Below are 18,185 nucleotides of genomic sequence, written 5' to 3' on the forward strand. Positions count from 1 at the left end.
CACCGCGAATAATGGGCAAAAAGTGTCCGACAACCAAGGGACCATTGGACGGACGAGGAAGTGAGTAAGCTACGTGTTTTATATTATGTCCACTACTGGGATCCTGGCACATGTATTAATAAGGAGGTGGCTTGCATTTTGTGGGTGACAATGCTTCCTGTCCAGCGAAAAGGTGGGAGTGGCCGCCTCCCTCGGCCGACGACCATGATCGGCGGCCAAGGGAGGCGGGCGCTCAGGCAACCACGAGCTCTGGTCTGCGGTTCTCGATTGTGTAGAGACTTTCACCCCTCTTGGTCCTCTTCGTGTGCCCGCCGAGAGAGCGTTATCCTCGGCTTGGGCTCGGGCAGCCACGCGCTCTGGAAATGTGCCATTTTCGGCGTTCATACCCCTGCTGTGTCCCCAGCGATGAGCACTGCCTGCCTGCCGAGGCCGCAGCAAGGGAACGACGAGCTGAAACCTGCTCGCCGCCGGGGGCTGGCCGATCGGTGAAGACAATCACCCCGCCGCCGTGTGTTAGATTAGTCAGGGTAGTTTTATGTGATTTTTTTGTGTTCGAAAGGCGAGGAAGAGACTTGGAAGAGCCGCTCAGTTCAGGTTAGCATGTTGCCTAGCTATCACACTCCTCTTTTGTTTACACTTTTCTTCTGATTAACCATTGGGAAATGACAAGACTAACTCCGGTGGCATAAAATACCGTTCGGGAGGTTTAAGAAGTCACCAGCTTTGAGCATTATGCAGTAATTTAGCCCTATCGTACTGAATAAATGCATTTTTAATACTTCCTATTCCATTTAGCACAAGACTGTTATTTGTCATGACCATACAATTTATTAAGCAATTGGGGAAAAAATAGGCAGAAAGAATATCCTGTAACAATATTGGAGTAGAGAGAAAAAACAATGATGACTTTAAAGTATGCTCTAGTCAGTCATCAGCCTCGTGTTTGTTGTCGTTCTGAATCTTCCTCCTCTTCCAAATGCAACTCAAACATATATGGCTGTATGCCCCAGGCTTCCTCTGGATCGACAATATCACTTGAAAGAGCCACACTTGAACCAGAATCGCTTCCTCCTCCATTGGGCTGAATTCTGAAATCACTACTCCGCCGACGTCATCACACAGATGGAGGCACCAGAGCGCCATAATGACAGGCAGGGCTACACTGAAGATTAAAAGACTCATTACTTGTCATCTGCGCTTTGCAAAATTGTTGTATATAGTCGAATAATCTCACAATATGATTTTAATTCACATAATAATGCTATTTAAGATTTTTTTCATGGTGTCACAATCACTTTAAGTAAGACCAACTTCGTATGCATTTTCATTATCACCGAATACCATTGTGAGACTTAAAAAAAAAAAGAACATTGACTTTATTGTTGTCATCTTTAACAAATTGAACATTGAACGTCAAGAACACCTTACGTCTCAAGACATCTTCCAGTCTTTGGTGAGGTGACATAATAAAAAAAAAAAATCATAGACAAAAATACTGTAATTTTACAGACATAAAAAAAAAAAAAAAATTTCATCTCATCAAAATTCCTCTCTAAAAAAATCCCTGTGTTTTGTCATTTTTTTGGTTACGTTTTGTTCTACTAATATTCAGACGTCCCTGATTATTGGAATTTTGCTTTATTTCAAAAGGAATTTAGTGTTGAACGGACCTAATGTTCAAATATATTAAACTAGGTACTATTAAACAAGGTACTGCTGTACGTATATATTAATGGATGCAGGAGTACCGCTAAAAAATGACACCAATAATCTCAAACCGGGGTCTCAAAACAGGACCTCAAGGGCAGCTGTGGGTGCAATCAACTGATTACACTTGTAATACACCAGATTGGGGAAAAGATGTGGACTTGTTTTGTTGGAGTGAAGTCCTCCACTTACTATGGCCCTATGTGGAATAGTTTTGAGACCACTGATCTCAAACCTAACATGGCGAAAGTAGAAGTTTTGTATTTTTTCCCTTTCTGACGCCACTTCTTTCTGACCTTAAATTTGGACGTCTGCACCGTGCCTAAAGTTTAATTCGCTTCATTAGTCGTGACTCACACTTTGTTGTTTGCCTCTGACCAGCAACCCTCCCACTACCCTCCCTTGACGCCGCCGTGTTCCTGTTTGTCAGTTCCATTAAAGAGAAGGCAAGCGGAGGATGGCAGTTGAGACGCCCTGGTGTTTGACCCACGGACCGACACCGTCATTGGGCGGGTGCCGGGAGACTCTTTGGGGAGGTGCCGGCTATCTGAAGGGGTCCTGTAGGGGTGTAGTCGGCTGGACAGTAATTGGCTGCCTTGGAGCAGCACAATGCAGCACCCCGCTGACAGCTGGTGGGTGGACGCTGAAGACCAATTAGAGAAACACTAAGAAAGGCATGGGGGGAAAAAAAAAGAAAGATGAGAAAGTATATGAGAAGCATTTTGTGAAATTACCTGAGTGTGACAGGTTGGAAAAGTCAAACACGAAGGCAACACTTTATGCTTCCTAGTAGGATCTTTTTGAAATGATTAGTTATTGCTCAACAACCTGCACGGGAATCTAATGGACCCATTTAAGGCACTTAAAGGTTCTCACTGAACCATATATACATGCTTTCATGAACATACCTATGCATTTGTAAACATCAAAGACACTTTGAAATCAATGTACATTTAAAAATAACAATGACACATTAGGAACTATCATACATGTATTTGTATCTATCAACGATACCCAACAGTTATCCAAGAACCTATTTCAAATTTTAACTAAAGTTTATTTTGTTTAACAATGTCCAGTTTTAAAAAGTCCTCACATAATCATAAGGTTTTTGCCAAAGAAAGAGTTGTTAATTCTCTCAACTTAGGTCAGTGCATCTCAGTTACTTTCTGTTACGCCCCCACCCCCCAGGAATATTTATATAACTTATGGTTTTTGTTTGTAACAGAAAAGTCACATCCAAACTGTAAACATACACTCAAGATACATTTTTTGACTATTTGATACTGAAAAATAAAATTTAATTTTTGCTGAAAGAAATCAAGCATCTCATGTATGTGATTTGGGTCTAATGTCTTTCAAGTGACGTCTTAATTACCAACATTTTTAGACACAGTAAACCCCAGTCTTTCCTCGTCTCCCACTGTATTAAAAGTGAAGCCAAACGCTACATAAGCTTCGTAGTACAGTGTTTGCTTGTCTTATCTTTAGGGAGACATCCCTGACATCCATATCAAATATTTTTTCATGGTGTTTTCAAGGTATTGTTCAATGCACTTCCTATTTTCAGCTCTTTGCTGTGTGCTCTTGTTTGGCGCAAAAATCCTGCACACTTAACAGAAACTTAACAGCTAATATATTCATCTTTTCGTACACATGGAAGAACCCGCCAACATGTTTGTGATCACCTCAAAAAATATTAAATGCTCACTGAAAATTGAACAGATTATTCACACAAAGTCCACAATGAACTTCATCTTTGTTTTGTCAACATCAGAGACAATTTTGACCGACAGTGTGATATACTGTACTTCAGGGGTGAAAGTGGCTAGAATTTCTTGCAGGAACTCCTCGACGTGAAGGATGCCACGGAGCAAGAAATTTTGTGTATTTATTTTTCCTTTCTTTTTTTTGGGGGGGGGGGGGGGGGGGCAAACCTCCTAAAACTACTGAAATGCAAAGAAAACTTTTTTGGTACAGTAATTTCTATAACACATACAAAAACTGATTTTCATTCAAAATTGTATTTTTTCAATGATTTATAAAATAAAAGTTAACAAAAACAGCAATAACCCCAACCTACATCTCCTAATTTTTATTTTCCCTCATTTCCTCACATACTAAATGCCAAATCTAAATTTTAACTACTTAAGAACACATAATGTATATTTAAATTGAAGTTAATGTCAACATTTACTTTTGCTTTCTTTTTTTAAATAATAAAGATATAAGTAACATACATTCAGAAAAATACAATTGACTTATAATATGCAGAGTGAAATGGAATATATTTTGAAGATGGCGCAAACATTGACTTTTTTAAATAATAAGGAAATGAATAAGTAGCCTAACATAAATGAGCAAATATAAGTCCAAAGTGCACACTGACAGCTAAGATGTTCTGAACCTCCACATCAGAGCAAATAAAACTAAATATGATAAATAAGCCTCCTCAACTTTCCTTGCTCTTCAAGATTTCATCCATTTTCCGTTGAGTCGCCCTTTATTTGTCGCATCAATTAAAAAAACTTTTTTTGTTGTTGTTGCTGCTCCAGAAAACATGCACTAGCTAGCTAACTATCTCTGCTGATCACATGTCAGTATGTCAGCCAATTGAACGGATCAATGAGTTCAGGCGTTTTGCTTTGTAAATCTGATGTTGGTAGATTGTTTTCTTCTTAGAGATGAAATGCATGTGTGGCACCTCAGCATTTTTTAGTTTTTTTTTTTTTACATAACATTTTGACAGCTTGACAGCTGCCGTCATATTTTTGGAATCGAAGCACCGTGTACCGGAACCGCATTCCGGCCCTGAATCTAATACTGGAACTGCGTTCCTGCCCTGAATCTTATACCGGAACTGAGTTCCTGACCGTTCAGGCCCACTTTCACACCTGCTGTACTTTCATAAACACTGAAGACACAAAGGGTCGTCATTAAATGCAACCGGAGCCGTATAAAGAGAGTCGTGATACTCCTATAGGGATCCATTATACGATTTTACTTCTTGATTTTCCTGGAAGTGGAGCTTCGGGTAGTTCCAAACATGGCTTTGACGAGGGCGGACCGCATTCATACGAATGGCTGGCTGTCAAGTATATTCGGAGGTAAGTTGATGAAAAAAACGGTCCCATTTGAATTTTCATCAGTCTATATTCTATAAGAGGCGCTTTATAATGAATATGTTGAGCTTTATTTGTATGTGCGTGGCGTAATTATACATATATCTTATCTTGGTGACAAGCGATTTTCTCCTACTTTTTAAGCTGACTCTGCTAACTGGGAATGTATCGCCAGGGATAAATTCATTATGTCGCTATCTCTTTTAAATTGTCAACTCTTTCAGAGACCCTTTGTGACGTTCACACTCATCTATATTTGTGAGTATTGGTAGATGACTGGTTTTCACGTGCTTATTAGCTCGATTTTGTAAGCTTTGAACTAAGGTATCACGCTCATGGAAGAGTACCAAGTCAATGCATGACAACCTGTATTCTTTACACCAAAATGTTTGACATTATTATATTTTAGAGATCTGTATAGATTGAAAAGTGATGTCAACAAACAATAAACACAAATTTATAATAGAAAACTAATTTAGGTTTTTTTTTTTTTTGGTCACGTTTCATGATTCGCTTCTGCTGGGGACTGCTGCTGGTGCCTGCTGGCTGTGGGCACGAAGCCCATTTTTCAAATAGCAAAAAAACATATTAAAAAAAAGCCTTTTATTTCATGTTTTGACGGCTGACCATTGCCATCCATTTTTCTGCTGCTCTTGTTCTTTGGGGAAACCATGCTGCACAACCAACCATCACAGGCCACTAATCTATAAAATGTTAGGTGTAAACAATGAACCATGACACCAATTTCACCAATTGTTTAATAAAAAATGTTTTTCTATATCAAAGGGTAATAAGTTGTTATTGTTATACATTACACCATGTTACAGAAAATACAATCATTTTGTTCCTGTCTTGTAATCATTTTATTTGTGTTGCTTGGGTCCAAACTAAATGAAATATGCATGCCTCTAAAAAGGTACAGGTTTGGTTTTGCTAAAATTATAGGCTATATTCAAAATTTGAGTTAAGCGGGAAATATTTGTTAAACGTAATTTCTTTGTTTTTCAGGTCAAACAGTCTATTAAATAAGGAATATGTACACACACACGCAGACACACACACGCACCCCCCCCACACACATATGTATATATATATATATATATATATATATATATATATATATATATATATATATATATATATATATATATATATATATATATACATATATATATATATATATATATACGATTAAAATTTTTAATCGAGTTAATTACAGCTTAAAAATTAATCGTAATTAATCGCAATTCAAACCATCTATAAAATATGTCATATTTTTCTGTAAATTATATATATATTCTGTAAAATAAATTGTTGGAATGGAAAGATAAGACACAAGATGGATATATACATTCAACATACGGTACATAAGGACTGTAGTGGGCATTTCACTCTACTGTCATTTAAATCTGTCTATGCTGTCCTCACTCCGAAGCGTCTACTTTTTCCAAAGCTAGACAGCTAGTGAACGACGCCTTAATAATCAGACTTCTTCCTTTTTCATCTGATTTATTAATGAAATGGCCTCAAACCATTGTCCTCTTTAGACCGTCGTAAAACTACAAAAAAAAGTACACAAGCGTTGCATTAGCAACAACGTTAGCTTAGCACGCTATACAGGTTCACTAAACATAAACAAAAAGTGTCTCATACAAAAAATATAACATTTCGCTTACTAACATAATATGTACATTCTTTACAACAACCATACTTACGGACAAATCTTGTCCAAGGATCATATAAGCACAACATTACAACGTAGGCGTCAGCCCGAGACGTCGTGCAGCCATATTGAACTGGCAAGAAAACAATAAACCATGTCACAAAGCGATCACAAGAGTTCGCTGTTAGACAGCACAAAAAGCCTTGCTGTAAAACTCACCAAAAGGCAGAATACTGTCTGAGCGGGACATGTGCGTTAATTGCGTCAAATATTTTAACGTGATTAATTTTAAAAATTAATTACCGCGCGTTAACGCGATAATTTTGACAGCCCTAATATATACACACACACACACACACACACACACACACACACACACACACACACACACACATATATATATATATATATATATATATATATATATATATATATATATATATATATATATATATATATAAGCATTAGAAAGTACAACAGTTAAAAAAAAAGTGGAAAATAGAATTTAGTCGTGACCTCAAACTTTTTGGGAAACAAAACTGTTTTATATGTGAATGTGATGAAACAAACTACGGTGTGCCATTTAGAACAAAACAAAATATGTTATACATGGTGTTATTTTTAAAATATTACCGCAGGTATGTGAGAAATCTAGACATTTTCTGGAAAAACAGTATTCTTGTTGTGGAAAAAGGAAAAACCTATATCATCTTACATTTCAATGTAAAAGTCGATTTCTCGTGCTAATGCTAACACAAACATGAAACTTTCACTCCATATGGGAAAGTTCCCTTCGTTTTAACCGGGGTTTGAACCACCGACCTTCCCTTCTGCGTAACAGTTTACATAGTTTTCAGTTGTCGCCTTACACCTCCAAATGTAAAAATAGCATTTAAATATATGTTATAATCAGGGGTCGCGTTAACCGAATATTTTCCAATTCCATTTTGCAATTCACACCCCAGACCACAGAGTGGCATATTAATTAGCTATTGTCTCTCTTAATGCATGACGTCGTTGGCTATTCTGTCAGAATATTGTAGCGTCACCGTGGTCTGGCGGCAGCACCGTGATTGACACATCAACGCGAGGTTCTTATTGGTGCACCCGGTGTGCCAGCGCGTCATCCAATTGGTGGACTAGATTGTCGCCTGTGTATAGACCCTACCCACGTGACGTCACAACTCCGCTCTCCTGACTGGTGCCGCCCAATCGTCCATCAACACATCGTGTTTACCTGTTACGGCTACGTACATTCCTCCTATTTACGGCGTGTTTTTCTGCTCGTTAACATTAATAATCAAAATGGTGAAGGCGTGTGTGGCGGTCGGTTGCAATAACAGAGAAGATAGACGGAGAGACTTGAAGTTCTGCCGGATTCCGAGAGACCCGGAGAGGAGAGAGCGAGATGGGCTGCTGCAATTCGACGAGAAAACTGGGCTCCGAACGATTACCACAGATTATGTAGTAGTCATTTTATATCTGGTAAGATGCATTTAATATATATTTGGAGGGTTTTGGGCTGACAACCACAATTAAGATCATTGCTAGGCTAACCGCCGACAACATACACGTATGTATGTAGTGAGAGTGCTATCGCTAAACCATATAAACATTAAAAGCCCTAGCTCCATTGACAAATGACATGAAATACATTAGACTTGACAGTGGATGTTAGCAAGAACAAAAGATTTTGAATTGAAAATTTCGTAACTCACCTTTCCAAGCACAAGATAGATTCCTGCCGAATTTTCGTGGACGAGGACCTGTTTCACCCAACCAGCAACGAAGTATTTATAAGCCTCCAAGCTCTTAAAGTTTTTCAAACTTTCGTGAGAATAGGCTGATTTTGTGTGGACAAGATAGTTGTACATATCAGGGTAGCTAGCAGATGACAGGCAAATACGGCGGAGACAGCGGGTCGAAAAACATCGATTTAGGCATCAAATATGGATCTGGCGAATGGATAAACTGAAGCTTTTCCACATAACGCCTTTTATGCAACGCATCAAGTGAGTTTACGGCATCCGAAAGCACCGGGTCTTCCATGAAATGCATTATAAATTGCTCGATCAATTGAGACCATTGATAATACAGACACAAAATGACGGACAAGGGGGCGGAACAATACAGCGAGCACGTGATTTTGTGACGTCGGTGGGTAGGGTCTATAGACAAGTTTCCGAGGTACTTCCGGTTTACTTCCATATGTCTTCCTTCCCCTTCCGTTTCCGCCTGTTTACCGTTGAAGTCAATGGCGGTGGAATCGAAGTTGGGAGGTCTTTATACAAGATCCCGGGAATGTTATTTTGATGTAGGCGGGTGGAGAACCAAGCCAAGGCCTCCATGCTTCGTACCATGTCGATTTCCAAACCATGGGTGCTCGTACTCATCATACAGGTGGGAGGGAAGGAGATGGACAAAACTGACAGCTCCTGCAGTCATGCCCCCGCTGTTATGGTAAGGTATGTAAGGTAATGTGCTCTAAAAATACGAAACCTAAAATCTGGCGCATGAAACGACTTGTTGCCTTTGCTATTGATATTACGATGATGATTGTAATTACGAAGTTTAATCATTTTTACAACAACTAGCTTCTGCTACTGCTGCTAGCCGCCTGTTGCTAATCGTGTTTGAATGCACCGCATAAATCCAAGTGTTACAAGTTTTTATTCGTTTGTTTACAGCTGGGAAATGCTGTTATAAAAGAGAAGACAACTTGACTTGAACGTTGATGGACATATATCGAACATATATAGTTTGCGTTCCACAATGATGATGACAGCTCGACTCCCGGGAGAGGCCGAGAGAGGCAGGAATTGTGACAGACGGTGGTTCGCCGAGATCGCCGTGATCCAACTACGAACTTGTGAACGGTAGCGTCTTTAAATATATGCTATTGGAGCTGGAATTACCGAGGACGGGAAAAAAGCACATCTAAATGCCGCCGAGGGCCTCCGTGATGTCGCTATTTGTTCACGAGGCTCCGGAGCTCTGCGGTCTGATATCACATTCTCGTATGCTATTTTTGCAATACTTTTATAAATGTGATTTATTGACCTGTTTTGGAGTGCACCAATCGTTTTAAATAAAACAAGAAATTGAATCATGTCTAAATGTTTTATTGCGATCAATGCCTGCAATAACAAAACGAATGACATACTATTTGTGTTTACATCATATGTACATAACCTTGTAGCATTTCCTTGTAACAAAACAATCCATGTCAGCCCTTCTGCAGTCGGCAAATGTAATATAACTTGTAATTTCACCACATTTTGGTCACTAATGGCCGTAGTATCAATCCATTCCTCACGTTAACACAGGCTGACCGTTGTTAATAATTTTGTCCACGAATGATCAACGAAGTGACATGAACTGCCATCCAATCTCATCTACGTGTCATCTAGGTCGTGCTGAATCAAATTTTTGAAGATTCCATGGGTTTCTCTGGCTTGATTTCGTAGTTTTATCGTCGTACACTGCTAATACACTGCTACTCGACCGGACCGGAAGCGCGAAGCAGACATTTTCCAAGATGGCGGCGCCCGTACTTCGCTCAGGAAACTTGTCTATAGACCCCAATCACATGACGTCACAACTCCGCCCCCTGACTGGAGCAGCCATATTGTCCGTCAGCTCGTCGTGTTTACACATTACCGCTACGTACATGCCTCCTATTACGGCGTGTTTTTCTGCTCGTTAACATTAATAATCAAAATGGCGAAGGCGTGTGTGGCGGTTGGTTGCAGTAACAGAGAAGATAGACGGAGAGACTTGAAGTTCTACCGTATTCTGAGAGACCCGAAGAGAAGAGCGAGATGGACTGCTGTAATCCGACAAGAAATCTGGGCACCAAACGATCCACAGACTATGTAGTAGTCATTTTATATCTGGTAAGATGCATTTAATATATATTTAGAAGATTTTGGGCTGACAACCACAATTAAGATCATTGTGTGACGTTGGTGATTGGGGTCTATATAGTTGCCTCTTTTTCTTTGGGAGTGGAGTTGTTTTGTTGGTGTTGTTGGCGGTAAGCAGAGTAAAAAGAGGGAGAAAAATACAACTTCCGTGTCTAATTTTTCGCCGCCAAGCAAGCGTTACAATATTAATTAAAAATGAATGAAAACTAAATACTATTGAATATGTCATCATTATCATTTTAAAAATTTAAGTGACTGGTAAAAATAGATTATGACTGGATTTTTATGACCCTGTCAGTCAAAATGACAGACAACGAAAATGTCTAGCGCAACCTCTGGTTATAATGCAATGACATAATCAAACTAGTACTTAGATCCGCAATTTCACCCATTTTCCCATAAATGTCGCAATTATCGCTGTCAATTCCATTGAAAACCACTACAGCACTGCTTGTGCTTGGAACTACCCACACCCTACAGGAACCACGTGACCACCTGTGGCAACATCAAAGAGTGTCGCAACTCTCTTTATACGGCTCTGAATGTAACATGCCCCATTTTCTAAACATTTCAGAGTACTCACTCACTGCAATGCACTTTTCTTAACATCGAAGACAATTTAAATGTGGTGGTCCTTGACTGGACTCCGCTGTACTTTTACATTTGTCTTACGCTGTTTTCAGCTACTGTGGTCACAATGCGGATGTGCACAGGATGACTTGACTTGGATAATTACACGAGTCATTAAAATCCGCCTATGTTATGGACTTGTTCATTGCCATATCTGCCGAGAGTGAATGTTCCAGAGTTGTAAACAGCAAACGTTAAACGTGTGCAGTGATGAGTTGGTGCTGGATGGTGATGGTAGCAGGGGAAGCGGAGGTGGCGGGAGGGGTTTGTGCTGATAGGTTGATTGCTTGATTTAATCCAATTATTTCAGTGGCGTGTTGCTAAATTTGGATTTGTCACATGTGCATATGACGGAAATGTTTTTCCTCAACATATGGTGAAGCCATTTGTTTTGTCCATTTAAATGAAACGATCAGTTTTTTTTTTTTTCTTTGTCGCCTCAAGGTCGGATGTGGCGACTGGCAATGGTTATTATTGGTTGTTTAAAGCTATTGGTTGTTTAAAGCTATTTCCAGCCTCATTAGGCTGTCACTGAATGGTGTGAAAAATGAGTATACAAAGTCAACTTTCATCTATTTGGAATCACAATAAACATCTATTGCTTCGTTCATCTTTTGCTGTTTTTGTTTAAAGCATCAGTAATATCTTATATTCCACAGTGATAATATGGCTTAGTATTATACATTGTTACAGTGTAAAATCAAAACAGCATCAGTGCATCACAGTGATTTATAGTATAAGAAGCTATTGTGGTTGTAATATTGTACAACAGGGTAAGTATACAGTGTCACTGTAACTGAAATTAATACTGCTGTATTTATTATATTAGAACAATCATTATGTATTATACAGCGGTCCCTTGAGATACCTGTTGATTTTTTTTTCGCTCAACATGCTTGTAATTCAAAACAATCATGTTTCTGCTTTGAATGTAAAGAAAATATCATTTACCTATTCCAGCCTCTGATTTAATTGACATCAGCTAGAAGCACTCATGTCTGTCAGGAACCTAGACCCTGGGAGTTAAGCCTATTCATTCCTGAATTGCTACTATTATATACTGACACAAGCAACAAACAGCGATCAGTATTAACTGTTTTTCTGCCTCCTTTTCGGTTTGAAATGGCTCAATATGACAGTGGCACGCCCAATCCCTGCTGCGAAGCCTTGCGCTGATGGGTGGCTATTTTCTTGAGCACTTAGTTATCAACCATTATATCAACACTTGTTTTTTTTTTTTTTTTTTTTACCTAGCATCCGGTACCATGCTGAAGAAATGAAAATGTTGTGATATGCCACAGAATACTTTTCTTAAAATCATTTTCAAAATATGATTTCATAATTCATCAAAAGGTTCAGAGAATCTGGATCAATAAAATTCTGAACTGTTTAGCCACTTGACAGTTAGTAAAATAAACCTTGCCAATTCCTGAACAAAACACTCAAATCTCTTAAACGTTTTCCTTGGCCATGTTTTAATACTTCCGTTCCGTAGAGAACGCAACCCGTTTATGATCCATATTCACAAATATATAGACACTTCCACACAGAGTGCTACTCACACATAGTGTTACACACTGCGCTGACGGCTGCCTCCGTGCGGCGTGGTCATTAAAGCGGCAATGACCTCACGTGAATCGCCAGCGGGGTCACACGTGTTTACAGCCGACGTGCTGAGAAGACTCACGGCACATTTAAATGGAAATTTCAGCAAGTCGCAGCAGTCGCTGTGAGTGTGTGAGAACACTTTCATTACCGTACACAGAGAAACAATATAAAATAGGAAACCGGCAGATCATCACAGTTTTTCTTGATGGCGAGACCTCAAATGAAGCTACAACCTTCTGTCCGCACGTAATCTTGAAAACTCAACTGTGTAGAAAGTTCTTTTCATGAAGTAGTGTGGTGCACATAGTTTAAATTTTCCAGCGATCGCAATGGCCGTTCTAGGATTTTTTTGAAAAATGGGCAAGGAAGGGGCCACATGTAACCCTCAGGGGCCAAGTGTCGCCATCTTTGTTCAGTCTTTATTTTTGGTCAACAAGGCACTACACATATTATCCTGCATGTGGCGGTAAAAACATATGAACCAGTAAAGTTAGTAATAATTTGTATTTAATCATATGGTGTGCAAGTAAGGATACAATACACGAAAGAATGATTTTAATCACTTTTTTGAAAAGCCATTACATACACACAAAAAAGCATCAATATTTAAAGCTGCACAATGCAAGATTTGCACTTCCAATTATTCATGAAATGGCCATAATATTTCAATTGACATTAAAGCAACAGTAGTTAACTTTTCAACCTTTATAAAATATTTTCATAACATTTGTGATAGCATGTCGATTGACAACTAATTGAATGACACCTCTTTTATATCTAGAGCAGTGTTGTTAATCTTACTTTTAAAAAGTAATTAATTACAGTTACAAATCACTTATCCTAAAAAGTAATTGAGTTAGTAACTCAGTTACCTGAATGTAAGAGAAATTAGTTACTTGGCAAAGTAACTGGTGTTACCTTTCATGTTTTTTTTTTCATTAAAAAAAAAAAAAAAACATAAAAACATTGTATCCTTTGCTATGTGTGGAAGTCAATTATTGTTGTGAATCAACCGTTAAAGCTGTCCCGTTATTGCATTAGTTCCCTTCTGTCTACTTTCGACATGTGATGGTTTTAAAACTGTTTCATCATTTAAAGATAGAATCAAGTCAAGATTTTGCCTATTTAGGAGTATTTTAGAAAAAAAGTTACTTAAGTTTGCTAGGAAGGTTTTCTACAACGGAGCCTTCCTGAGAAGTCTTCTGCTTTAAGATGGCAGCTGTTAACTAACGCCAGCGAGTCAATCATTGTGCATCTAGGTCTCTACACATGTGCTAATGCCGCCGTGTCTGTCATTTCACATCTAGTTCTATATACATGTTATATCTACCGTAGCATCATGTGGGCATATTTTGCAGGCTATCGGCTACAGTCAGGTATTATTGGAGCCACCTAAAATCGCGTTTGCAACAGCGTCACAGCTTCCTTTCTCCTCCCCACTCCTGCTCTGCTCTCTCGTCTCTGTGAGTGTGTGTCTCTGACTTTTCTCACTGCATTTAACCAATGTAGTAACACACGCCTTTGCATCTTCGGTAACGGTAACGGCATTGCCAAGATGAGAAAATTAATTGGAGTTCTTACTACTGAAAAAAATAACGCCGTTACTAACTCAGTTATGCTGGTCCTCATGGGAAACACAATCTTCTTTAAAGTGCCTATAACAGTAAAAAGCATGTTTATTTCATATTTCACGCTGTATTTTATGCTCCTGAATGAAATGGACCGCTTGGATGTGTGTGTAAGCGATCGTTATATTTATTCAATTTTTTTAATCCCGCGCTATTAAAATGAGTGTCTTCCAGCTCCAGTCTCGGGTTGAGGATGAATCCGAATGTCACATCACCCGGGTCAGCATCTCACAATACAGTATTGCTTTATAGCATGCGGATGAACTGCAGACTCAGTTGATTTTGCGGATTAATTTGTTTTTCGCATCACGCCAGCCAAATGCGCTGCAGGGTTTTGTTGCTGCACCAGGGAGAGACGTGTGAGCCTTTTTGGGTTTCAAGAAGTTCCCGTTCACCCTGAGATTGGCCAAAACAAGTCAGACGACCATGGGACCATTGGACTTACGAGGAAGTGAGCAAACATCGTGTTTTGTATTGTGTCAAATACTGGAATCACGGCACACGTTTTAATACAGAGGTGACTTGCATTTTGTGGCTGACAATGCTCCTTGTCCACCGAGAATGCCACTTGGCCGACGACCGGCGGCTTGTCGCACACTCCCCTCAGTCCTCTTCGGTGCCCGTCCGGGAGAGCGCTATACTTGGCTTATGCTCGTCCAGTTCACCATATCGTCCAGATTTCCAGCCTCCTCTGCCCTCTTCCTGTGCCCAGCAAGAGACCACTATCCTCTGGTTGGGCTCGGGCAGCTACACACTCCTCCGACGTCTGCCAGTTTGTCCGGCAGTCGTTCTCTAGCTGCTTTCCCAGCAAACGACCTCTCCTGCCCACAGCAGGGCAACGACGATTTATCACTTGCTCGCCGCTGGGTGGGGCCGATATGTCACCCTGCAGATCTCTCAGGGTGCAGACAATTAAAAAAACGTGTGGCATTTGCCAAGGCCCACAGCCTGTCAAAAGGATGGATGCTGGAAAAGTGGCAAAAGGTGGATTTTTCAGATGAATCTTCCATTAAATTACACCACAGTCGCCGCAAATATTACAGGAGACTTATACTGGAGCCTGCATGGATCTGAGATTCACTCAGAAAACAGTAAAGTTTGGTGGTGGCAAAATCATGGTCTGGGGTTACATCCAGTCTGGGGTGTGCGAGAGATCTGCAGGGTGGAAGGCAACATAAATAGTCTGAAATATCAACTAGGGATGTCCCGATCCAGGTTTTTGCACTTCCGATCCAATACCGATATTGTTTTGCACTTCCGATCCGATACCGATACTGGCCGATACCGATACCGGCCTATCTGAGCGTGTATTAAAGTTTAAAGTTATTTAGCCTCCTTACTTAGTTGTCAGACTCATGTTTAAAAGGGTTTTAGTACTCTTGATAACAACTAGCCAGCTGAATTAGGTGAGTTTGAATAACACACAATGGGTGTCAACTGTCAGTGGAAAATCCCACAAACCCCCCAATCTGTTAGATCCTTTTAATGTTTCGTGCATTAGTTACAAAAATTGTACAAAAAAGCCTCTCAGGTTTAGATAAACGACTATTTCAGTATCAAGTTTACATTTTAAAACAGTAAATAAAATACTCCAGTCCCCATTCTGTAATATATATGTATATTTGAACTACATTCAATTAATTTAATTTTGCGAATCAACTGTTTAAGTTGTTAAAATTGTTCCCGTTATTCCATAATTTCCCTTCTGTCTACTATTGACATGTGAAAGTTTTAAAACTGTTTTGTAGATAGATTCAGGTCAAGATTTTGCCGATTTAGGAGTATACTGCTCCCCTTGAGTGTGTAAGCGGACACAAGTTCGCAGCAAGCCAAACTCCATTCAAAAATGAACGCGGGAGTCAGGAAGTAGCATCCAAGCTCCAGGTGCTTTTATTTAGCTGCACTGTCACATCCAAAAATGAACCCAGGTGAAACTAAAAGAAATAGAATGTACAGAACGAAAATGATTGACAGGTTTGACTATCCATATGCTATATATGTCAAATATATACGAAGACAATTCCCATACAATGCCTCTCAATATTCTAAGATGCAAATGAAGCATGCAGCAGGTGCCAAAGTTTACAAAGTGGTCAAAACGCTCCAAATATGGCACATAAATCGCTAAATACTTTATATAAAAAATGTTGTACTTACAGACGATCCCTTCGAAGGCGCATACAACACGACAAGTTTAGGATAGCGTGAGCACAGTAAACAATACTGCCCAGCTCTCGTCAAACGGCGGACTGACGAAACGACTACAAACATGGCCGCCGCGCTACTTCTTTCCTGTCGGACGGCTGTCAAAATAAAAGCAGGAACGAAAAATGCACATGGTAAATCGCGAAATGAAGGGTAGAACAAGGAGTATTTTAGATAAAAAGTTAATTAGGTTCGCTTGGAAGGTTCACTACAACAGCCTACAAGGGAAGTCTCCTGCTTTAAGATGGCGGCTGTTTACTAACGCACCTAGTTTTCAATGCATGTGTATGTCGCTAAATGCTTGATTAGGTTGGTTGTATTCAAACTTCTTATAGCTTTACCACCACGCTTGACTTTATTGTGGCATATGTTGCACTCTGCCTCTTCGTCTTTGTCGTCCTTTAAGGTGAAATGATCCCACACAGCTGACATTTTTACAGATAAAGTCTCTCGGTAAATTGGGAGACGGTAATGTAGTGTGTTGAAGGTGTGCCTTAAAATGCGGACCGGATTTTAGGGAAACCGAAGCAAAAACTGGAATGGATTATGTATATCGGTGCGCTGGAAAACCCGGATCGGAAGTCTGGATCGGAATTTTTCCGTGTCGGACGATCCGATACCGATCCGCATTTTTTTGCCCATATCGGCGTCCGATCCGATCCAATCGGATCGGGACATCTCTAATATCAACAAATCTTAGCTGCCTCTTACATTCCTAACAATAAAAAGGGACAAATTCTGCAGCAGCATGGTGCTCCATCGCATACTTCAATCTCTACCTCAAAGTTCCTCAAGGCAAAGAAGATCAAGATCCTCCAGGACTGACTAGCCCAGTCATCAGACATGAACACCATTGAGCGTGTCTAGGGTAGGATGAAAGAGGAAGCATGGAAGACGAAAGCCAAGAATGTTGAACTCTGGGAGGCATGCAAGACCGCTTTCTTTGATGTTCCTATTGACTTCATCAATAAATTGTGTGAATCCTTGCCAAACCGCATGGATGCAGTACTTCAAGCCCATGGAAGTCATACAAAATATTACATTTGGATCTCACAGCACCACTACTTATTTGGCTTATGTAATGTAACATATTTTTGTATCTGAAGTACATTTTTTGTTTAATTTTCACACTACTTTCTGTAGGTGACAAAACGTTTGTCTTGTCAAAATTTGACCTTTACGTCTTCATTAAATGATAAGTCTTTTTTTCTGTGAAACAAATACAGTGGGGAGAACAAGTATTTGATACACAGTCAATGGGAAAACCCATTGGCAGTGTATCAAATACTTGTTCTCCCCACTGTATATATTTGTACATTCAACATCATTTGGGAGGGTCTTAGCTTTCATAGCAACCATTTCTGAAACCAATTGGTTAAAAGTCAGGTTATTAGCAATTGTTTCTACAAAATGGATAAGCAACAAGACTTTGTCAGGGACTGTATATATTGTATTTCATGAAGTCTTCTTGAGACTTTTGCGGGTCTGCTTATGATAGACATGTCTACCAAGTTTCTTGTTATTAAGTGAACAATTTCCCTATGGTGAAACAAAATAGCTCAGTTGATTTTTTCGCACGAATTCTTGAGACTTGTTTGGGGTGGGGTCTATTCGTGATAAACAGGCCACAATTATGTAGACATAAATTCATCAGAATTTACCAAGAGTTACCAAGCTATGCGTAGCATTGTTTGTT

This window comes from Corythoichthys intestinalis, chromosome 8 (assembly GCF_030265065.1).
Source record: "Corythoichthys intestinalis isolate RoL2023-P3 chromosome 8, ASM3026506v1, whole genome shotgun sequence".
NCBI classification, from domain to species: Eukaryota; Metazoa; Chordata; class Actinopteri; order Syngnathiformes; family Syngnathidae; genus Corythoichthys; species Corythoichthys intestinalis.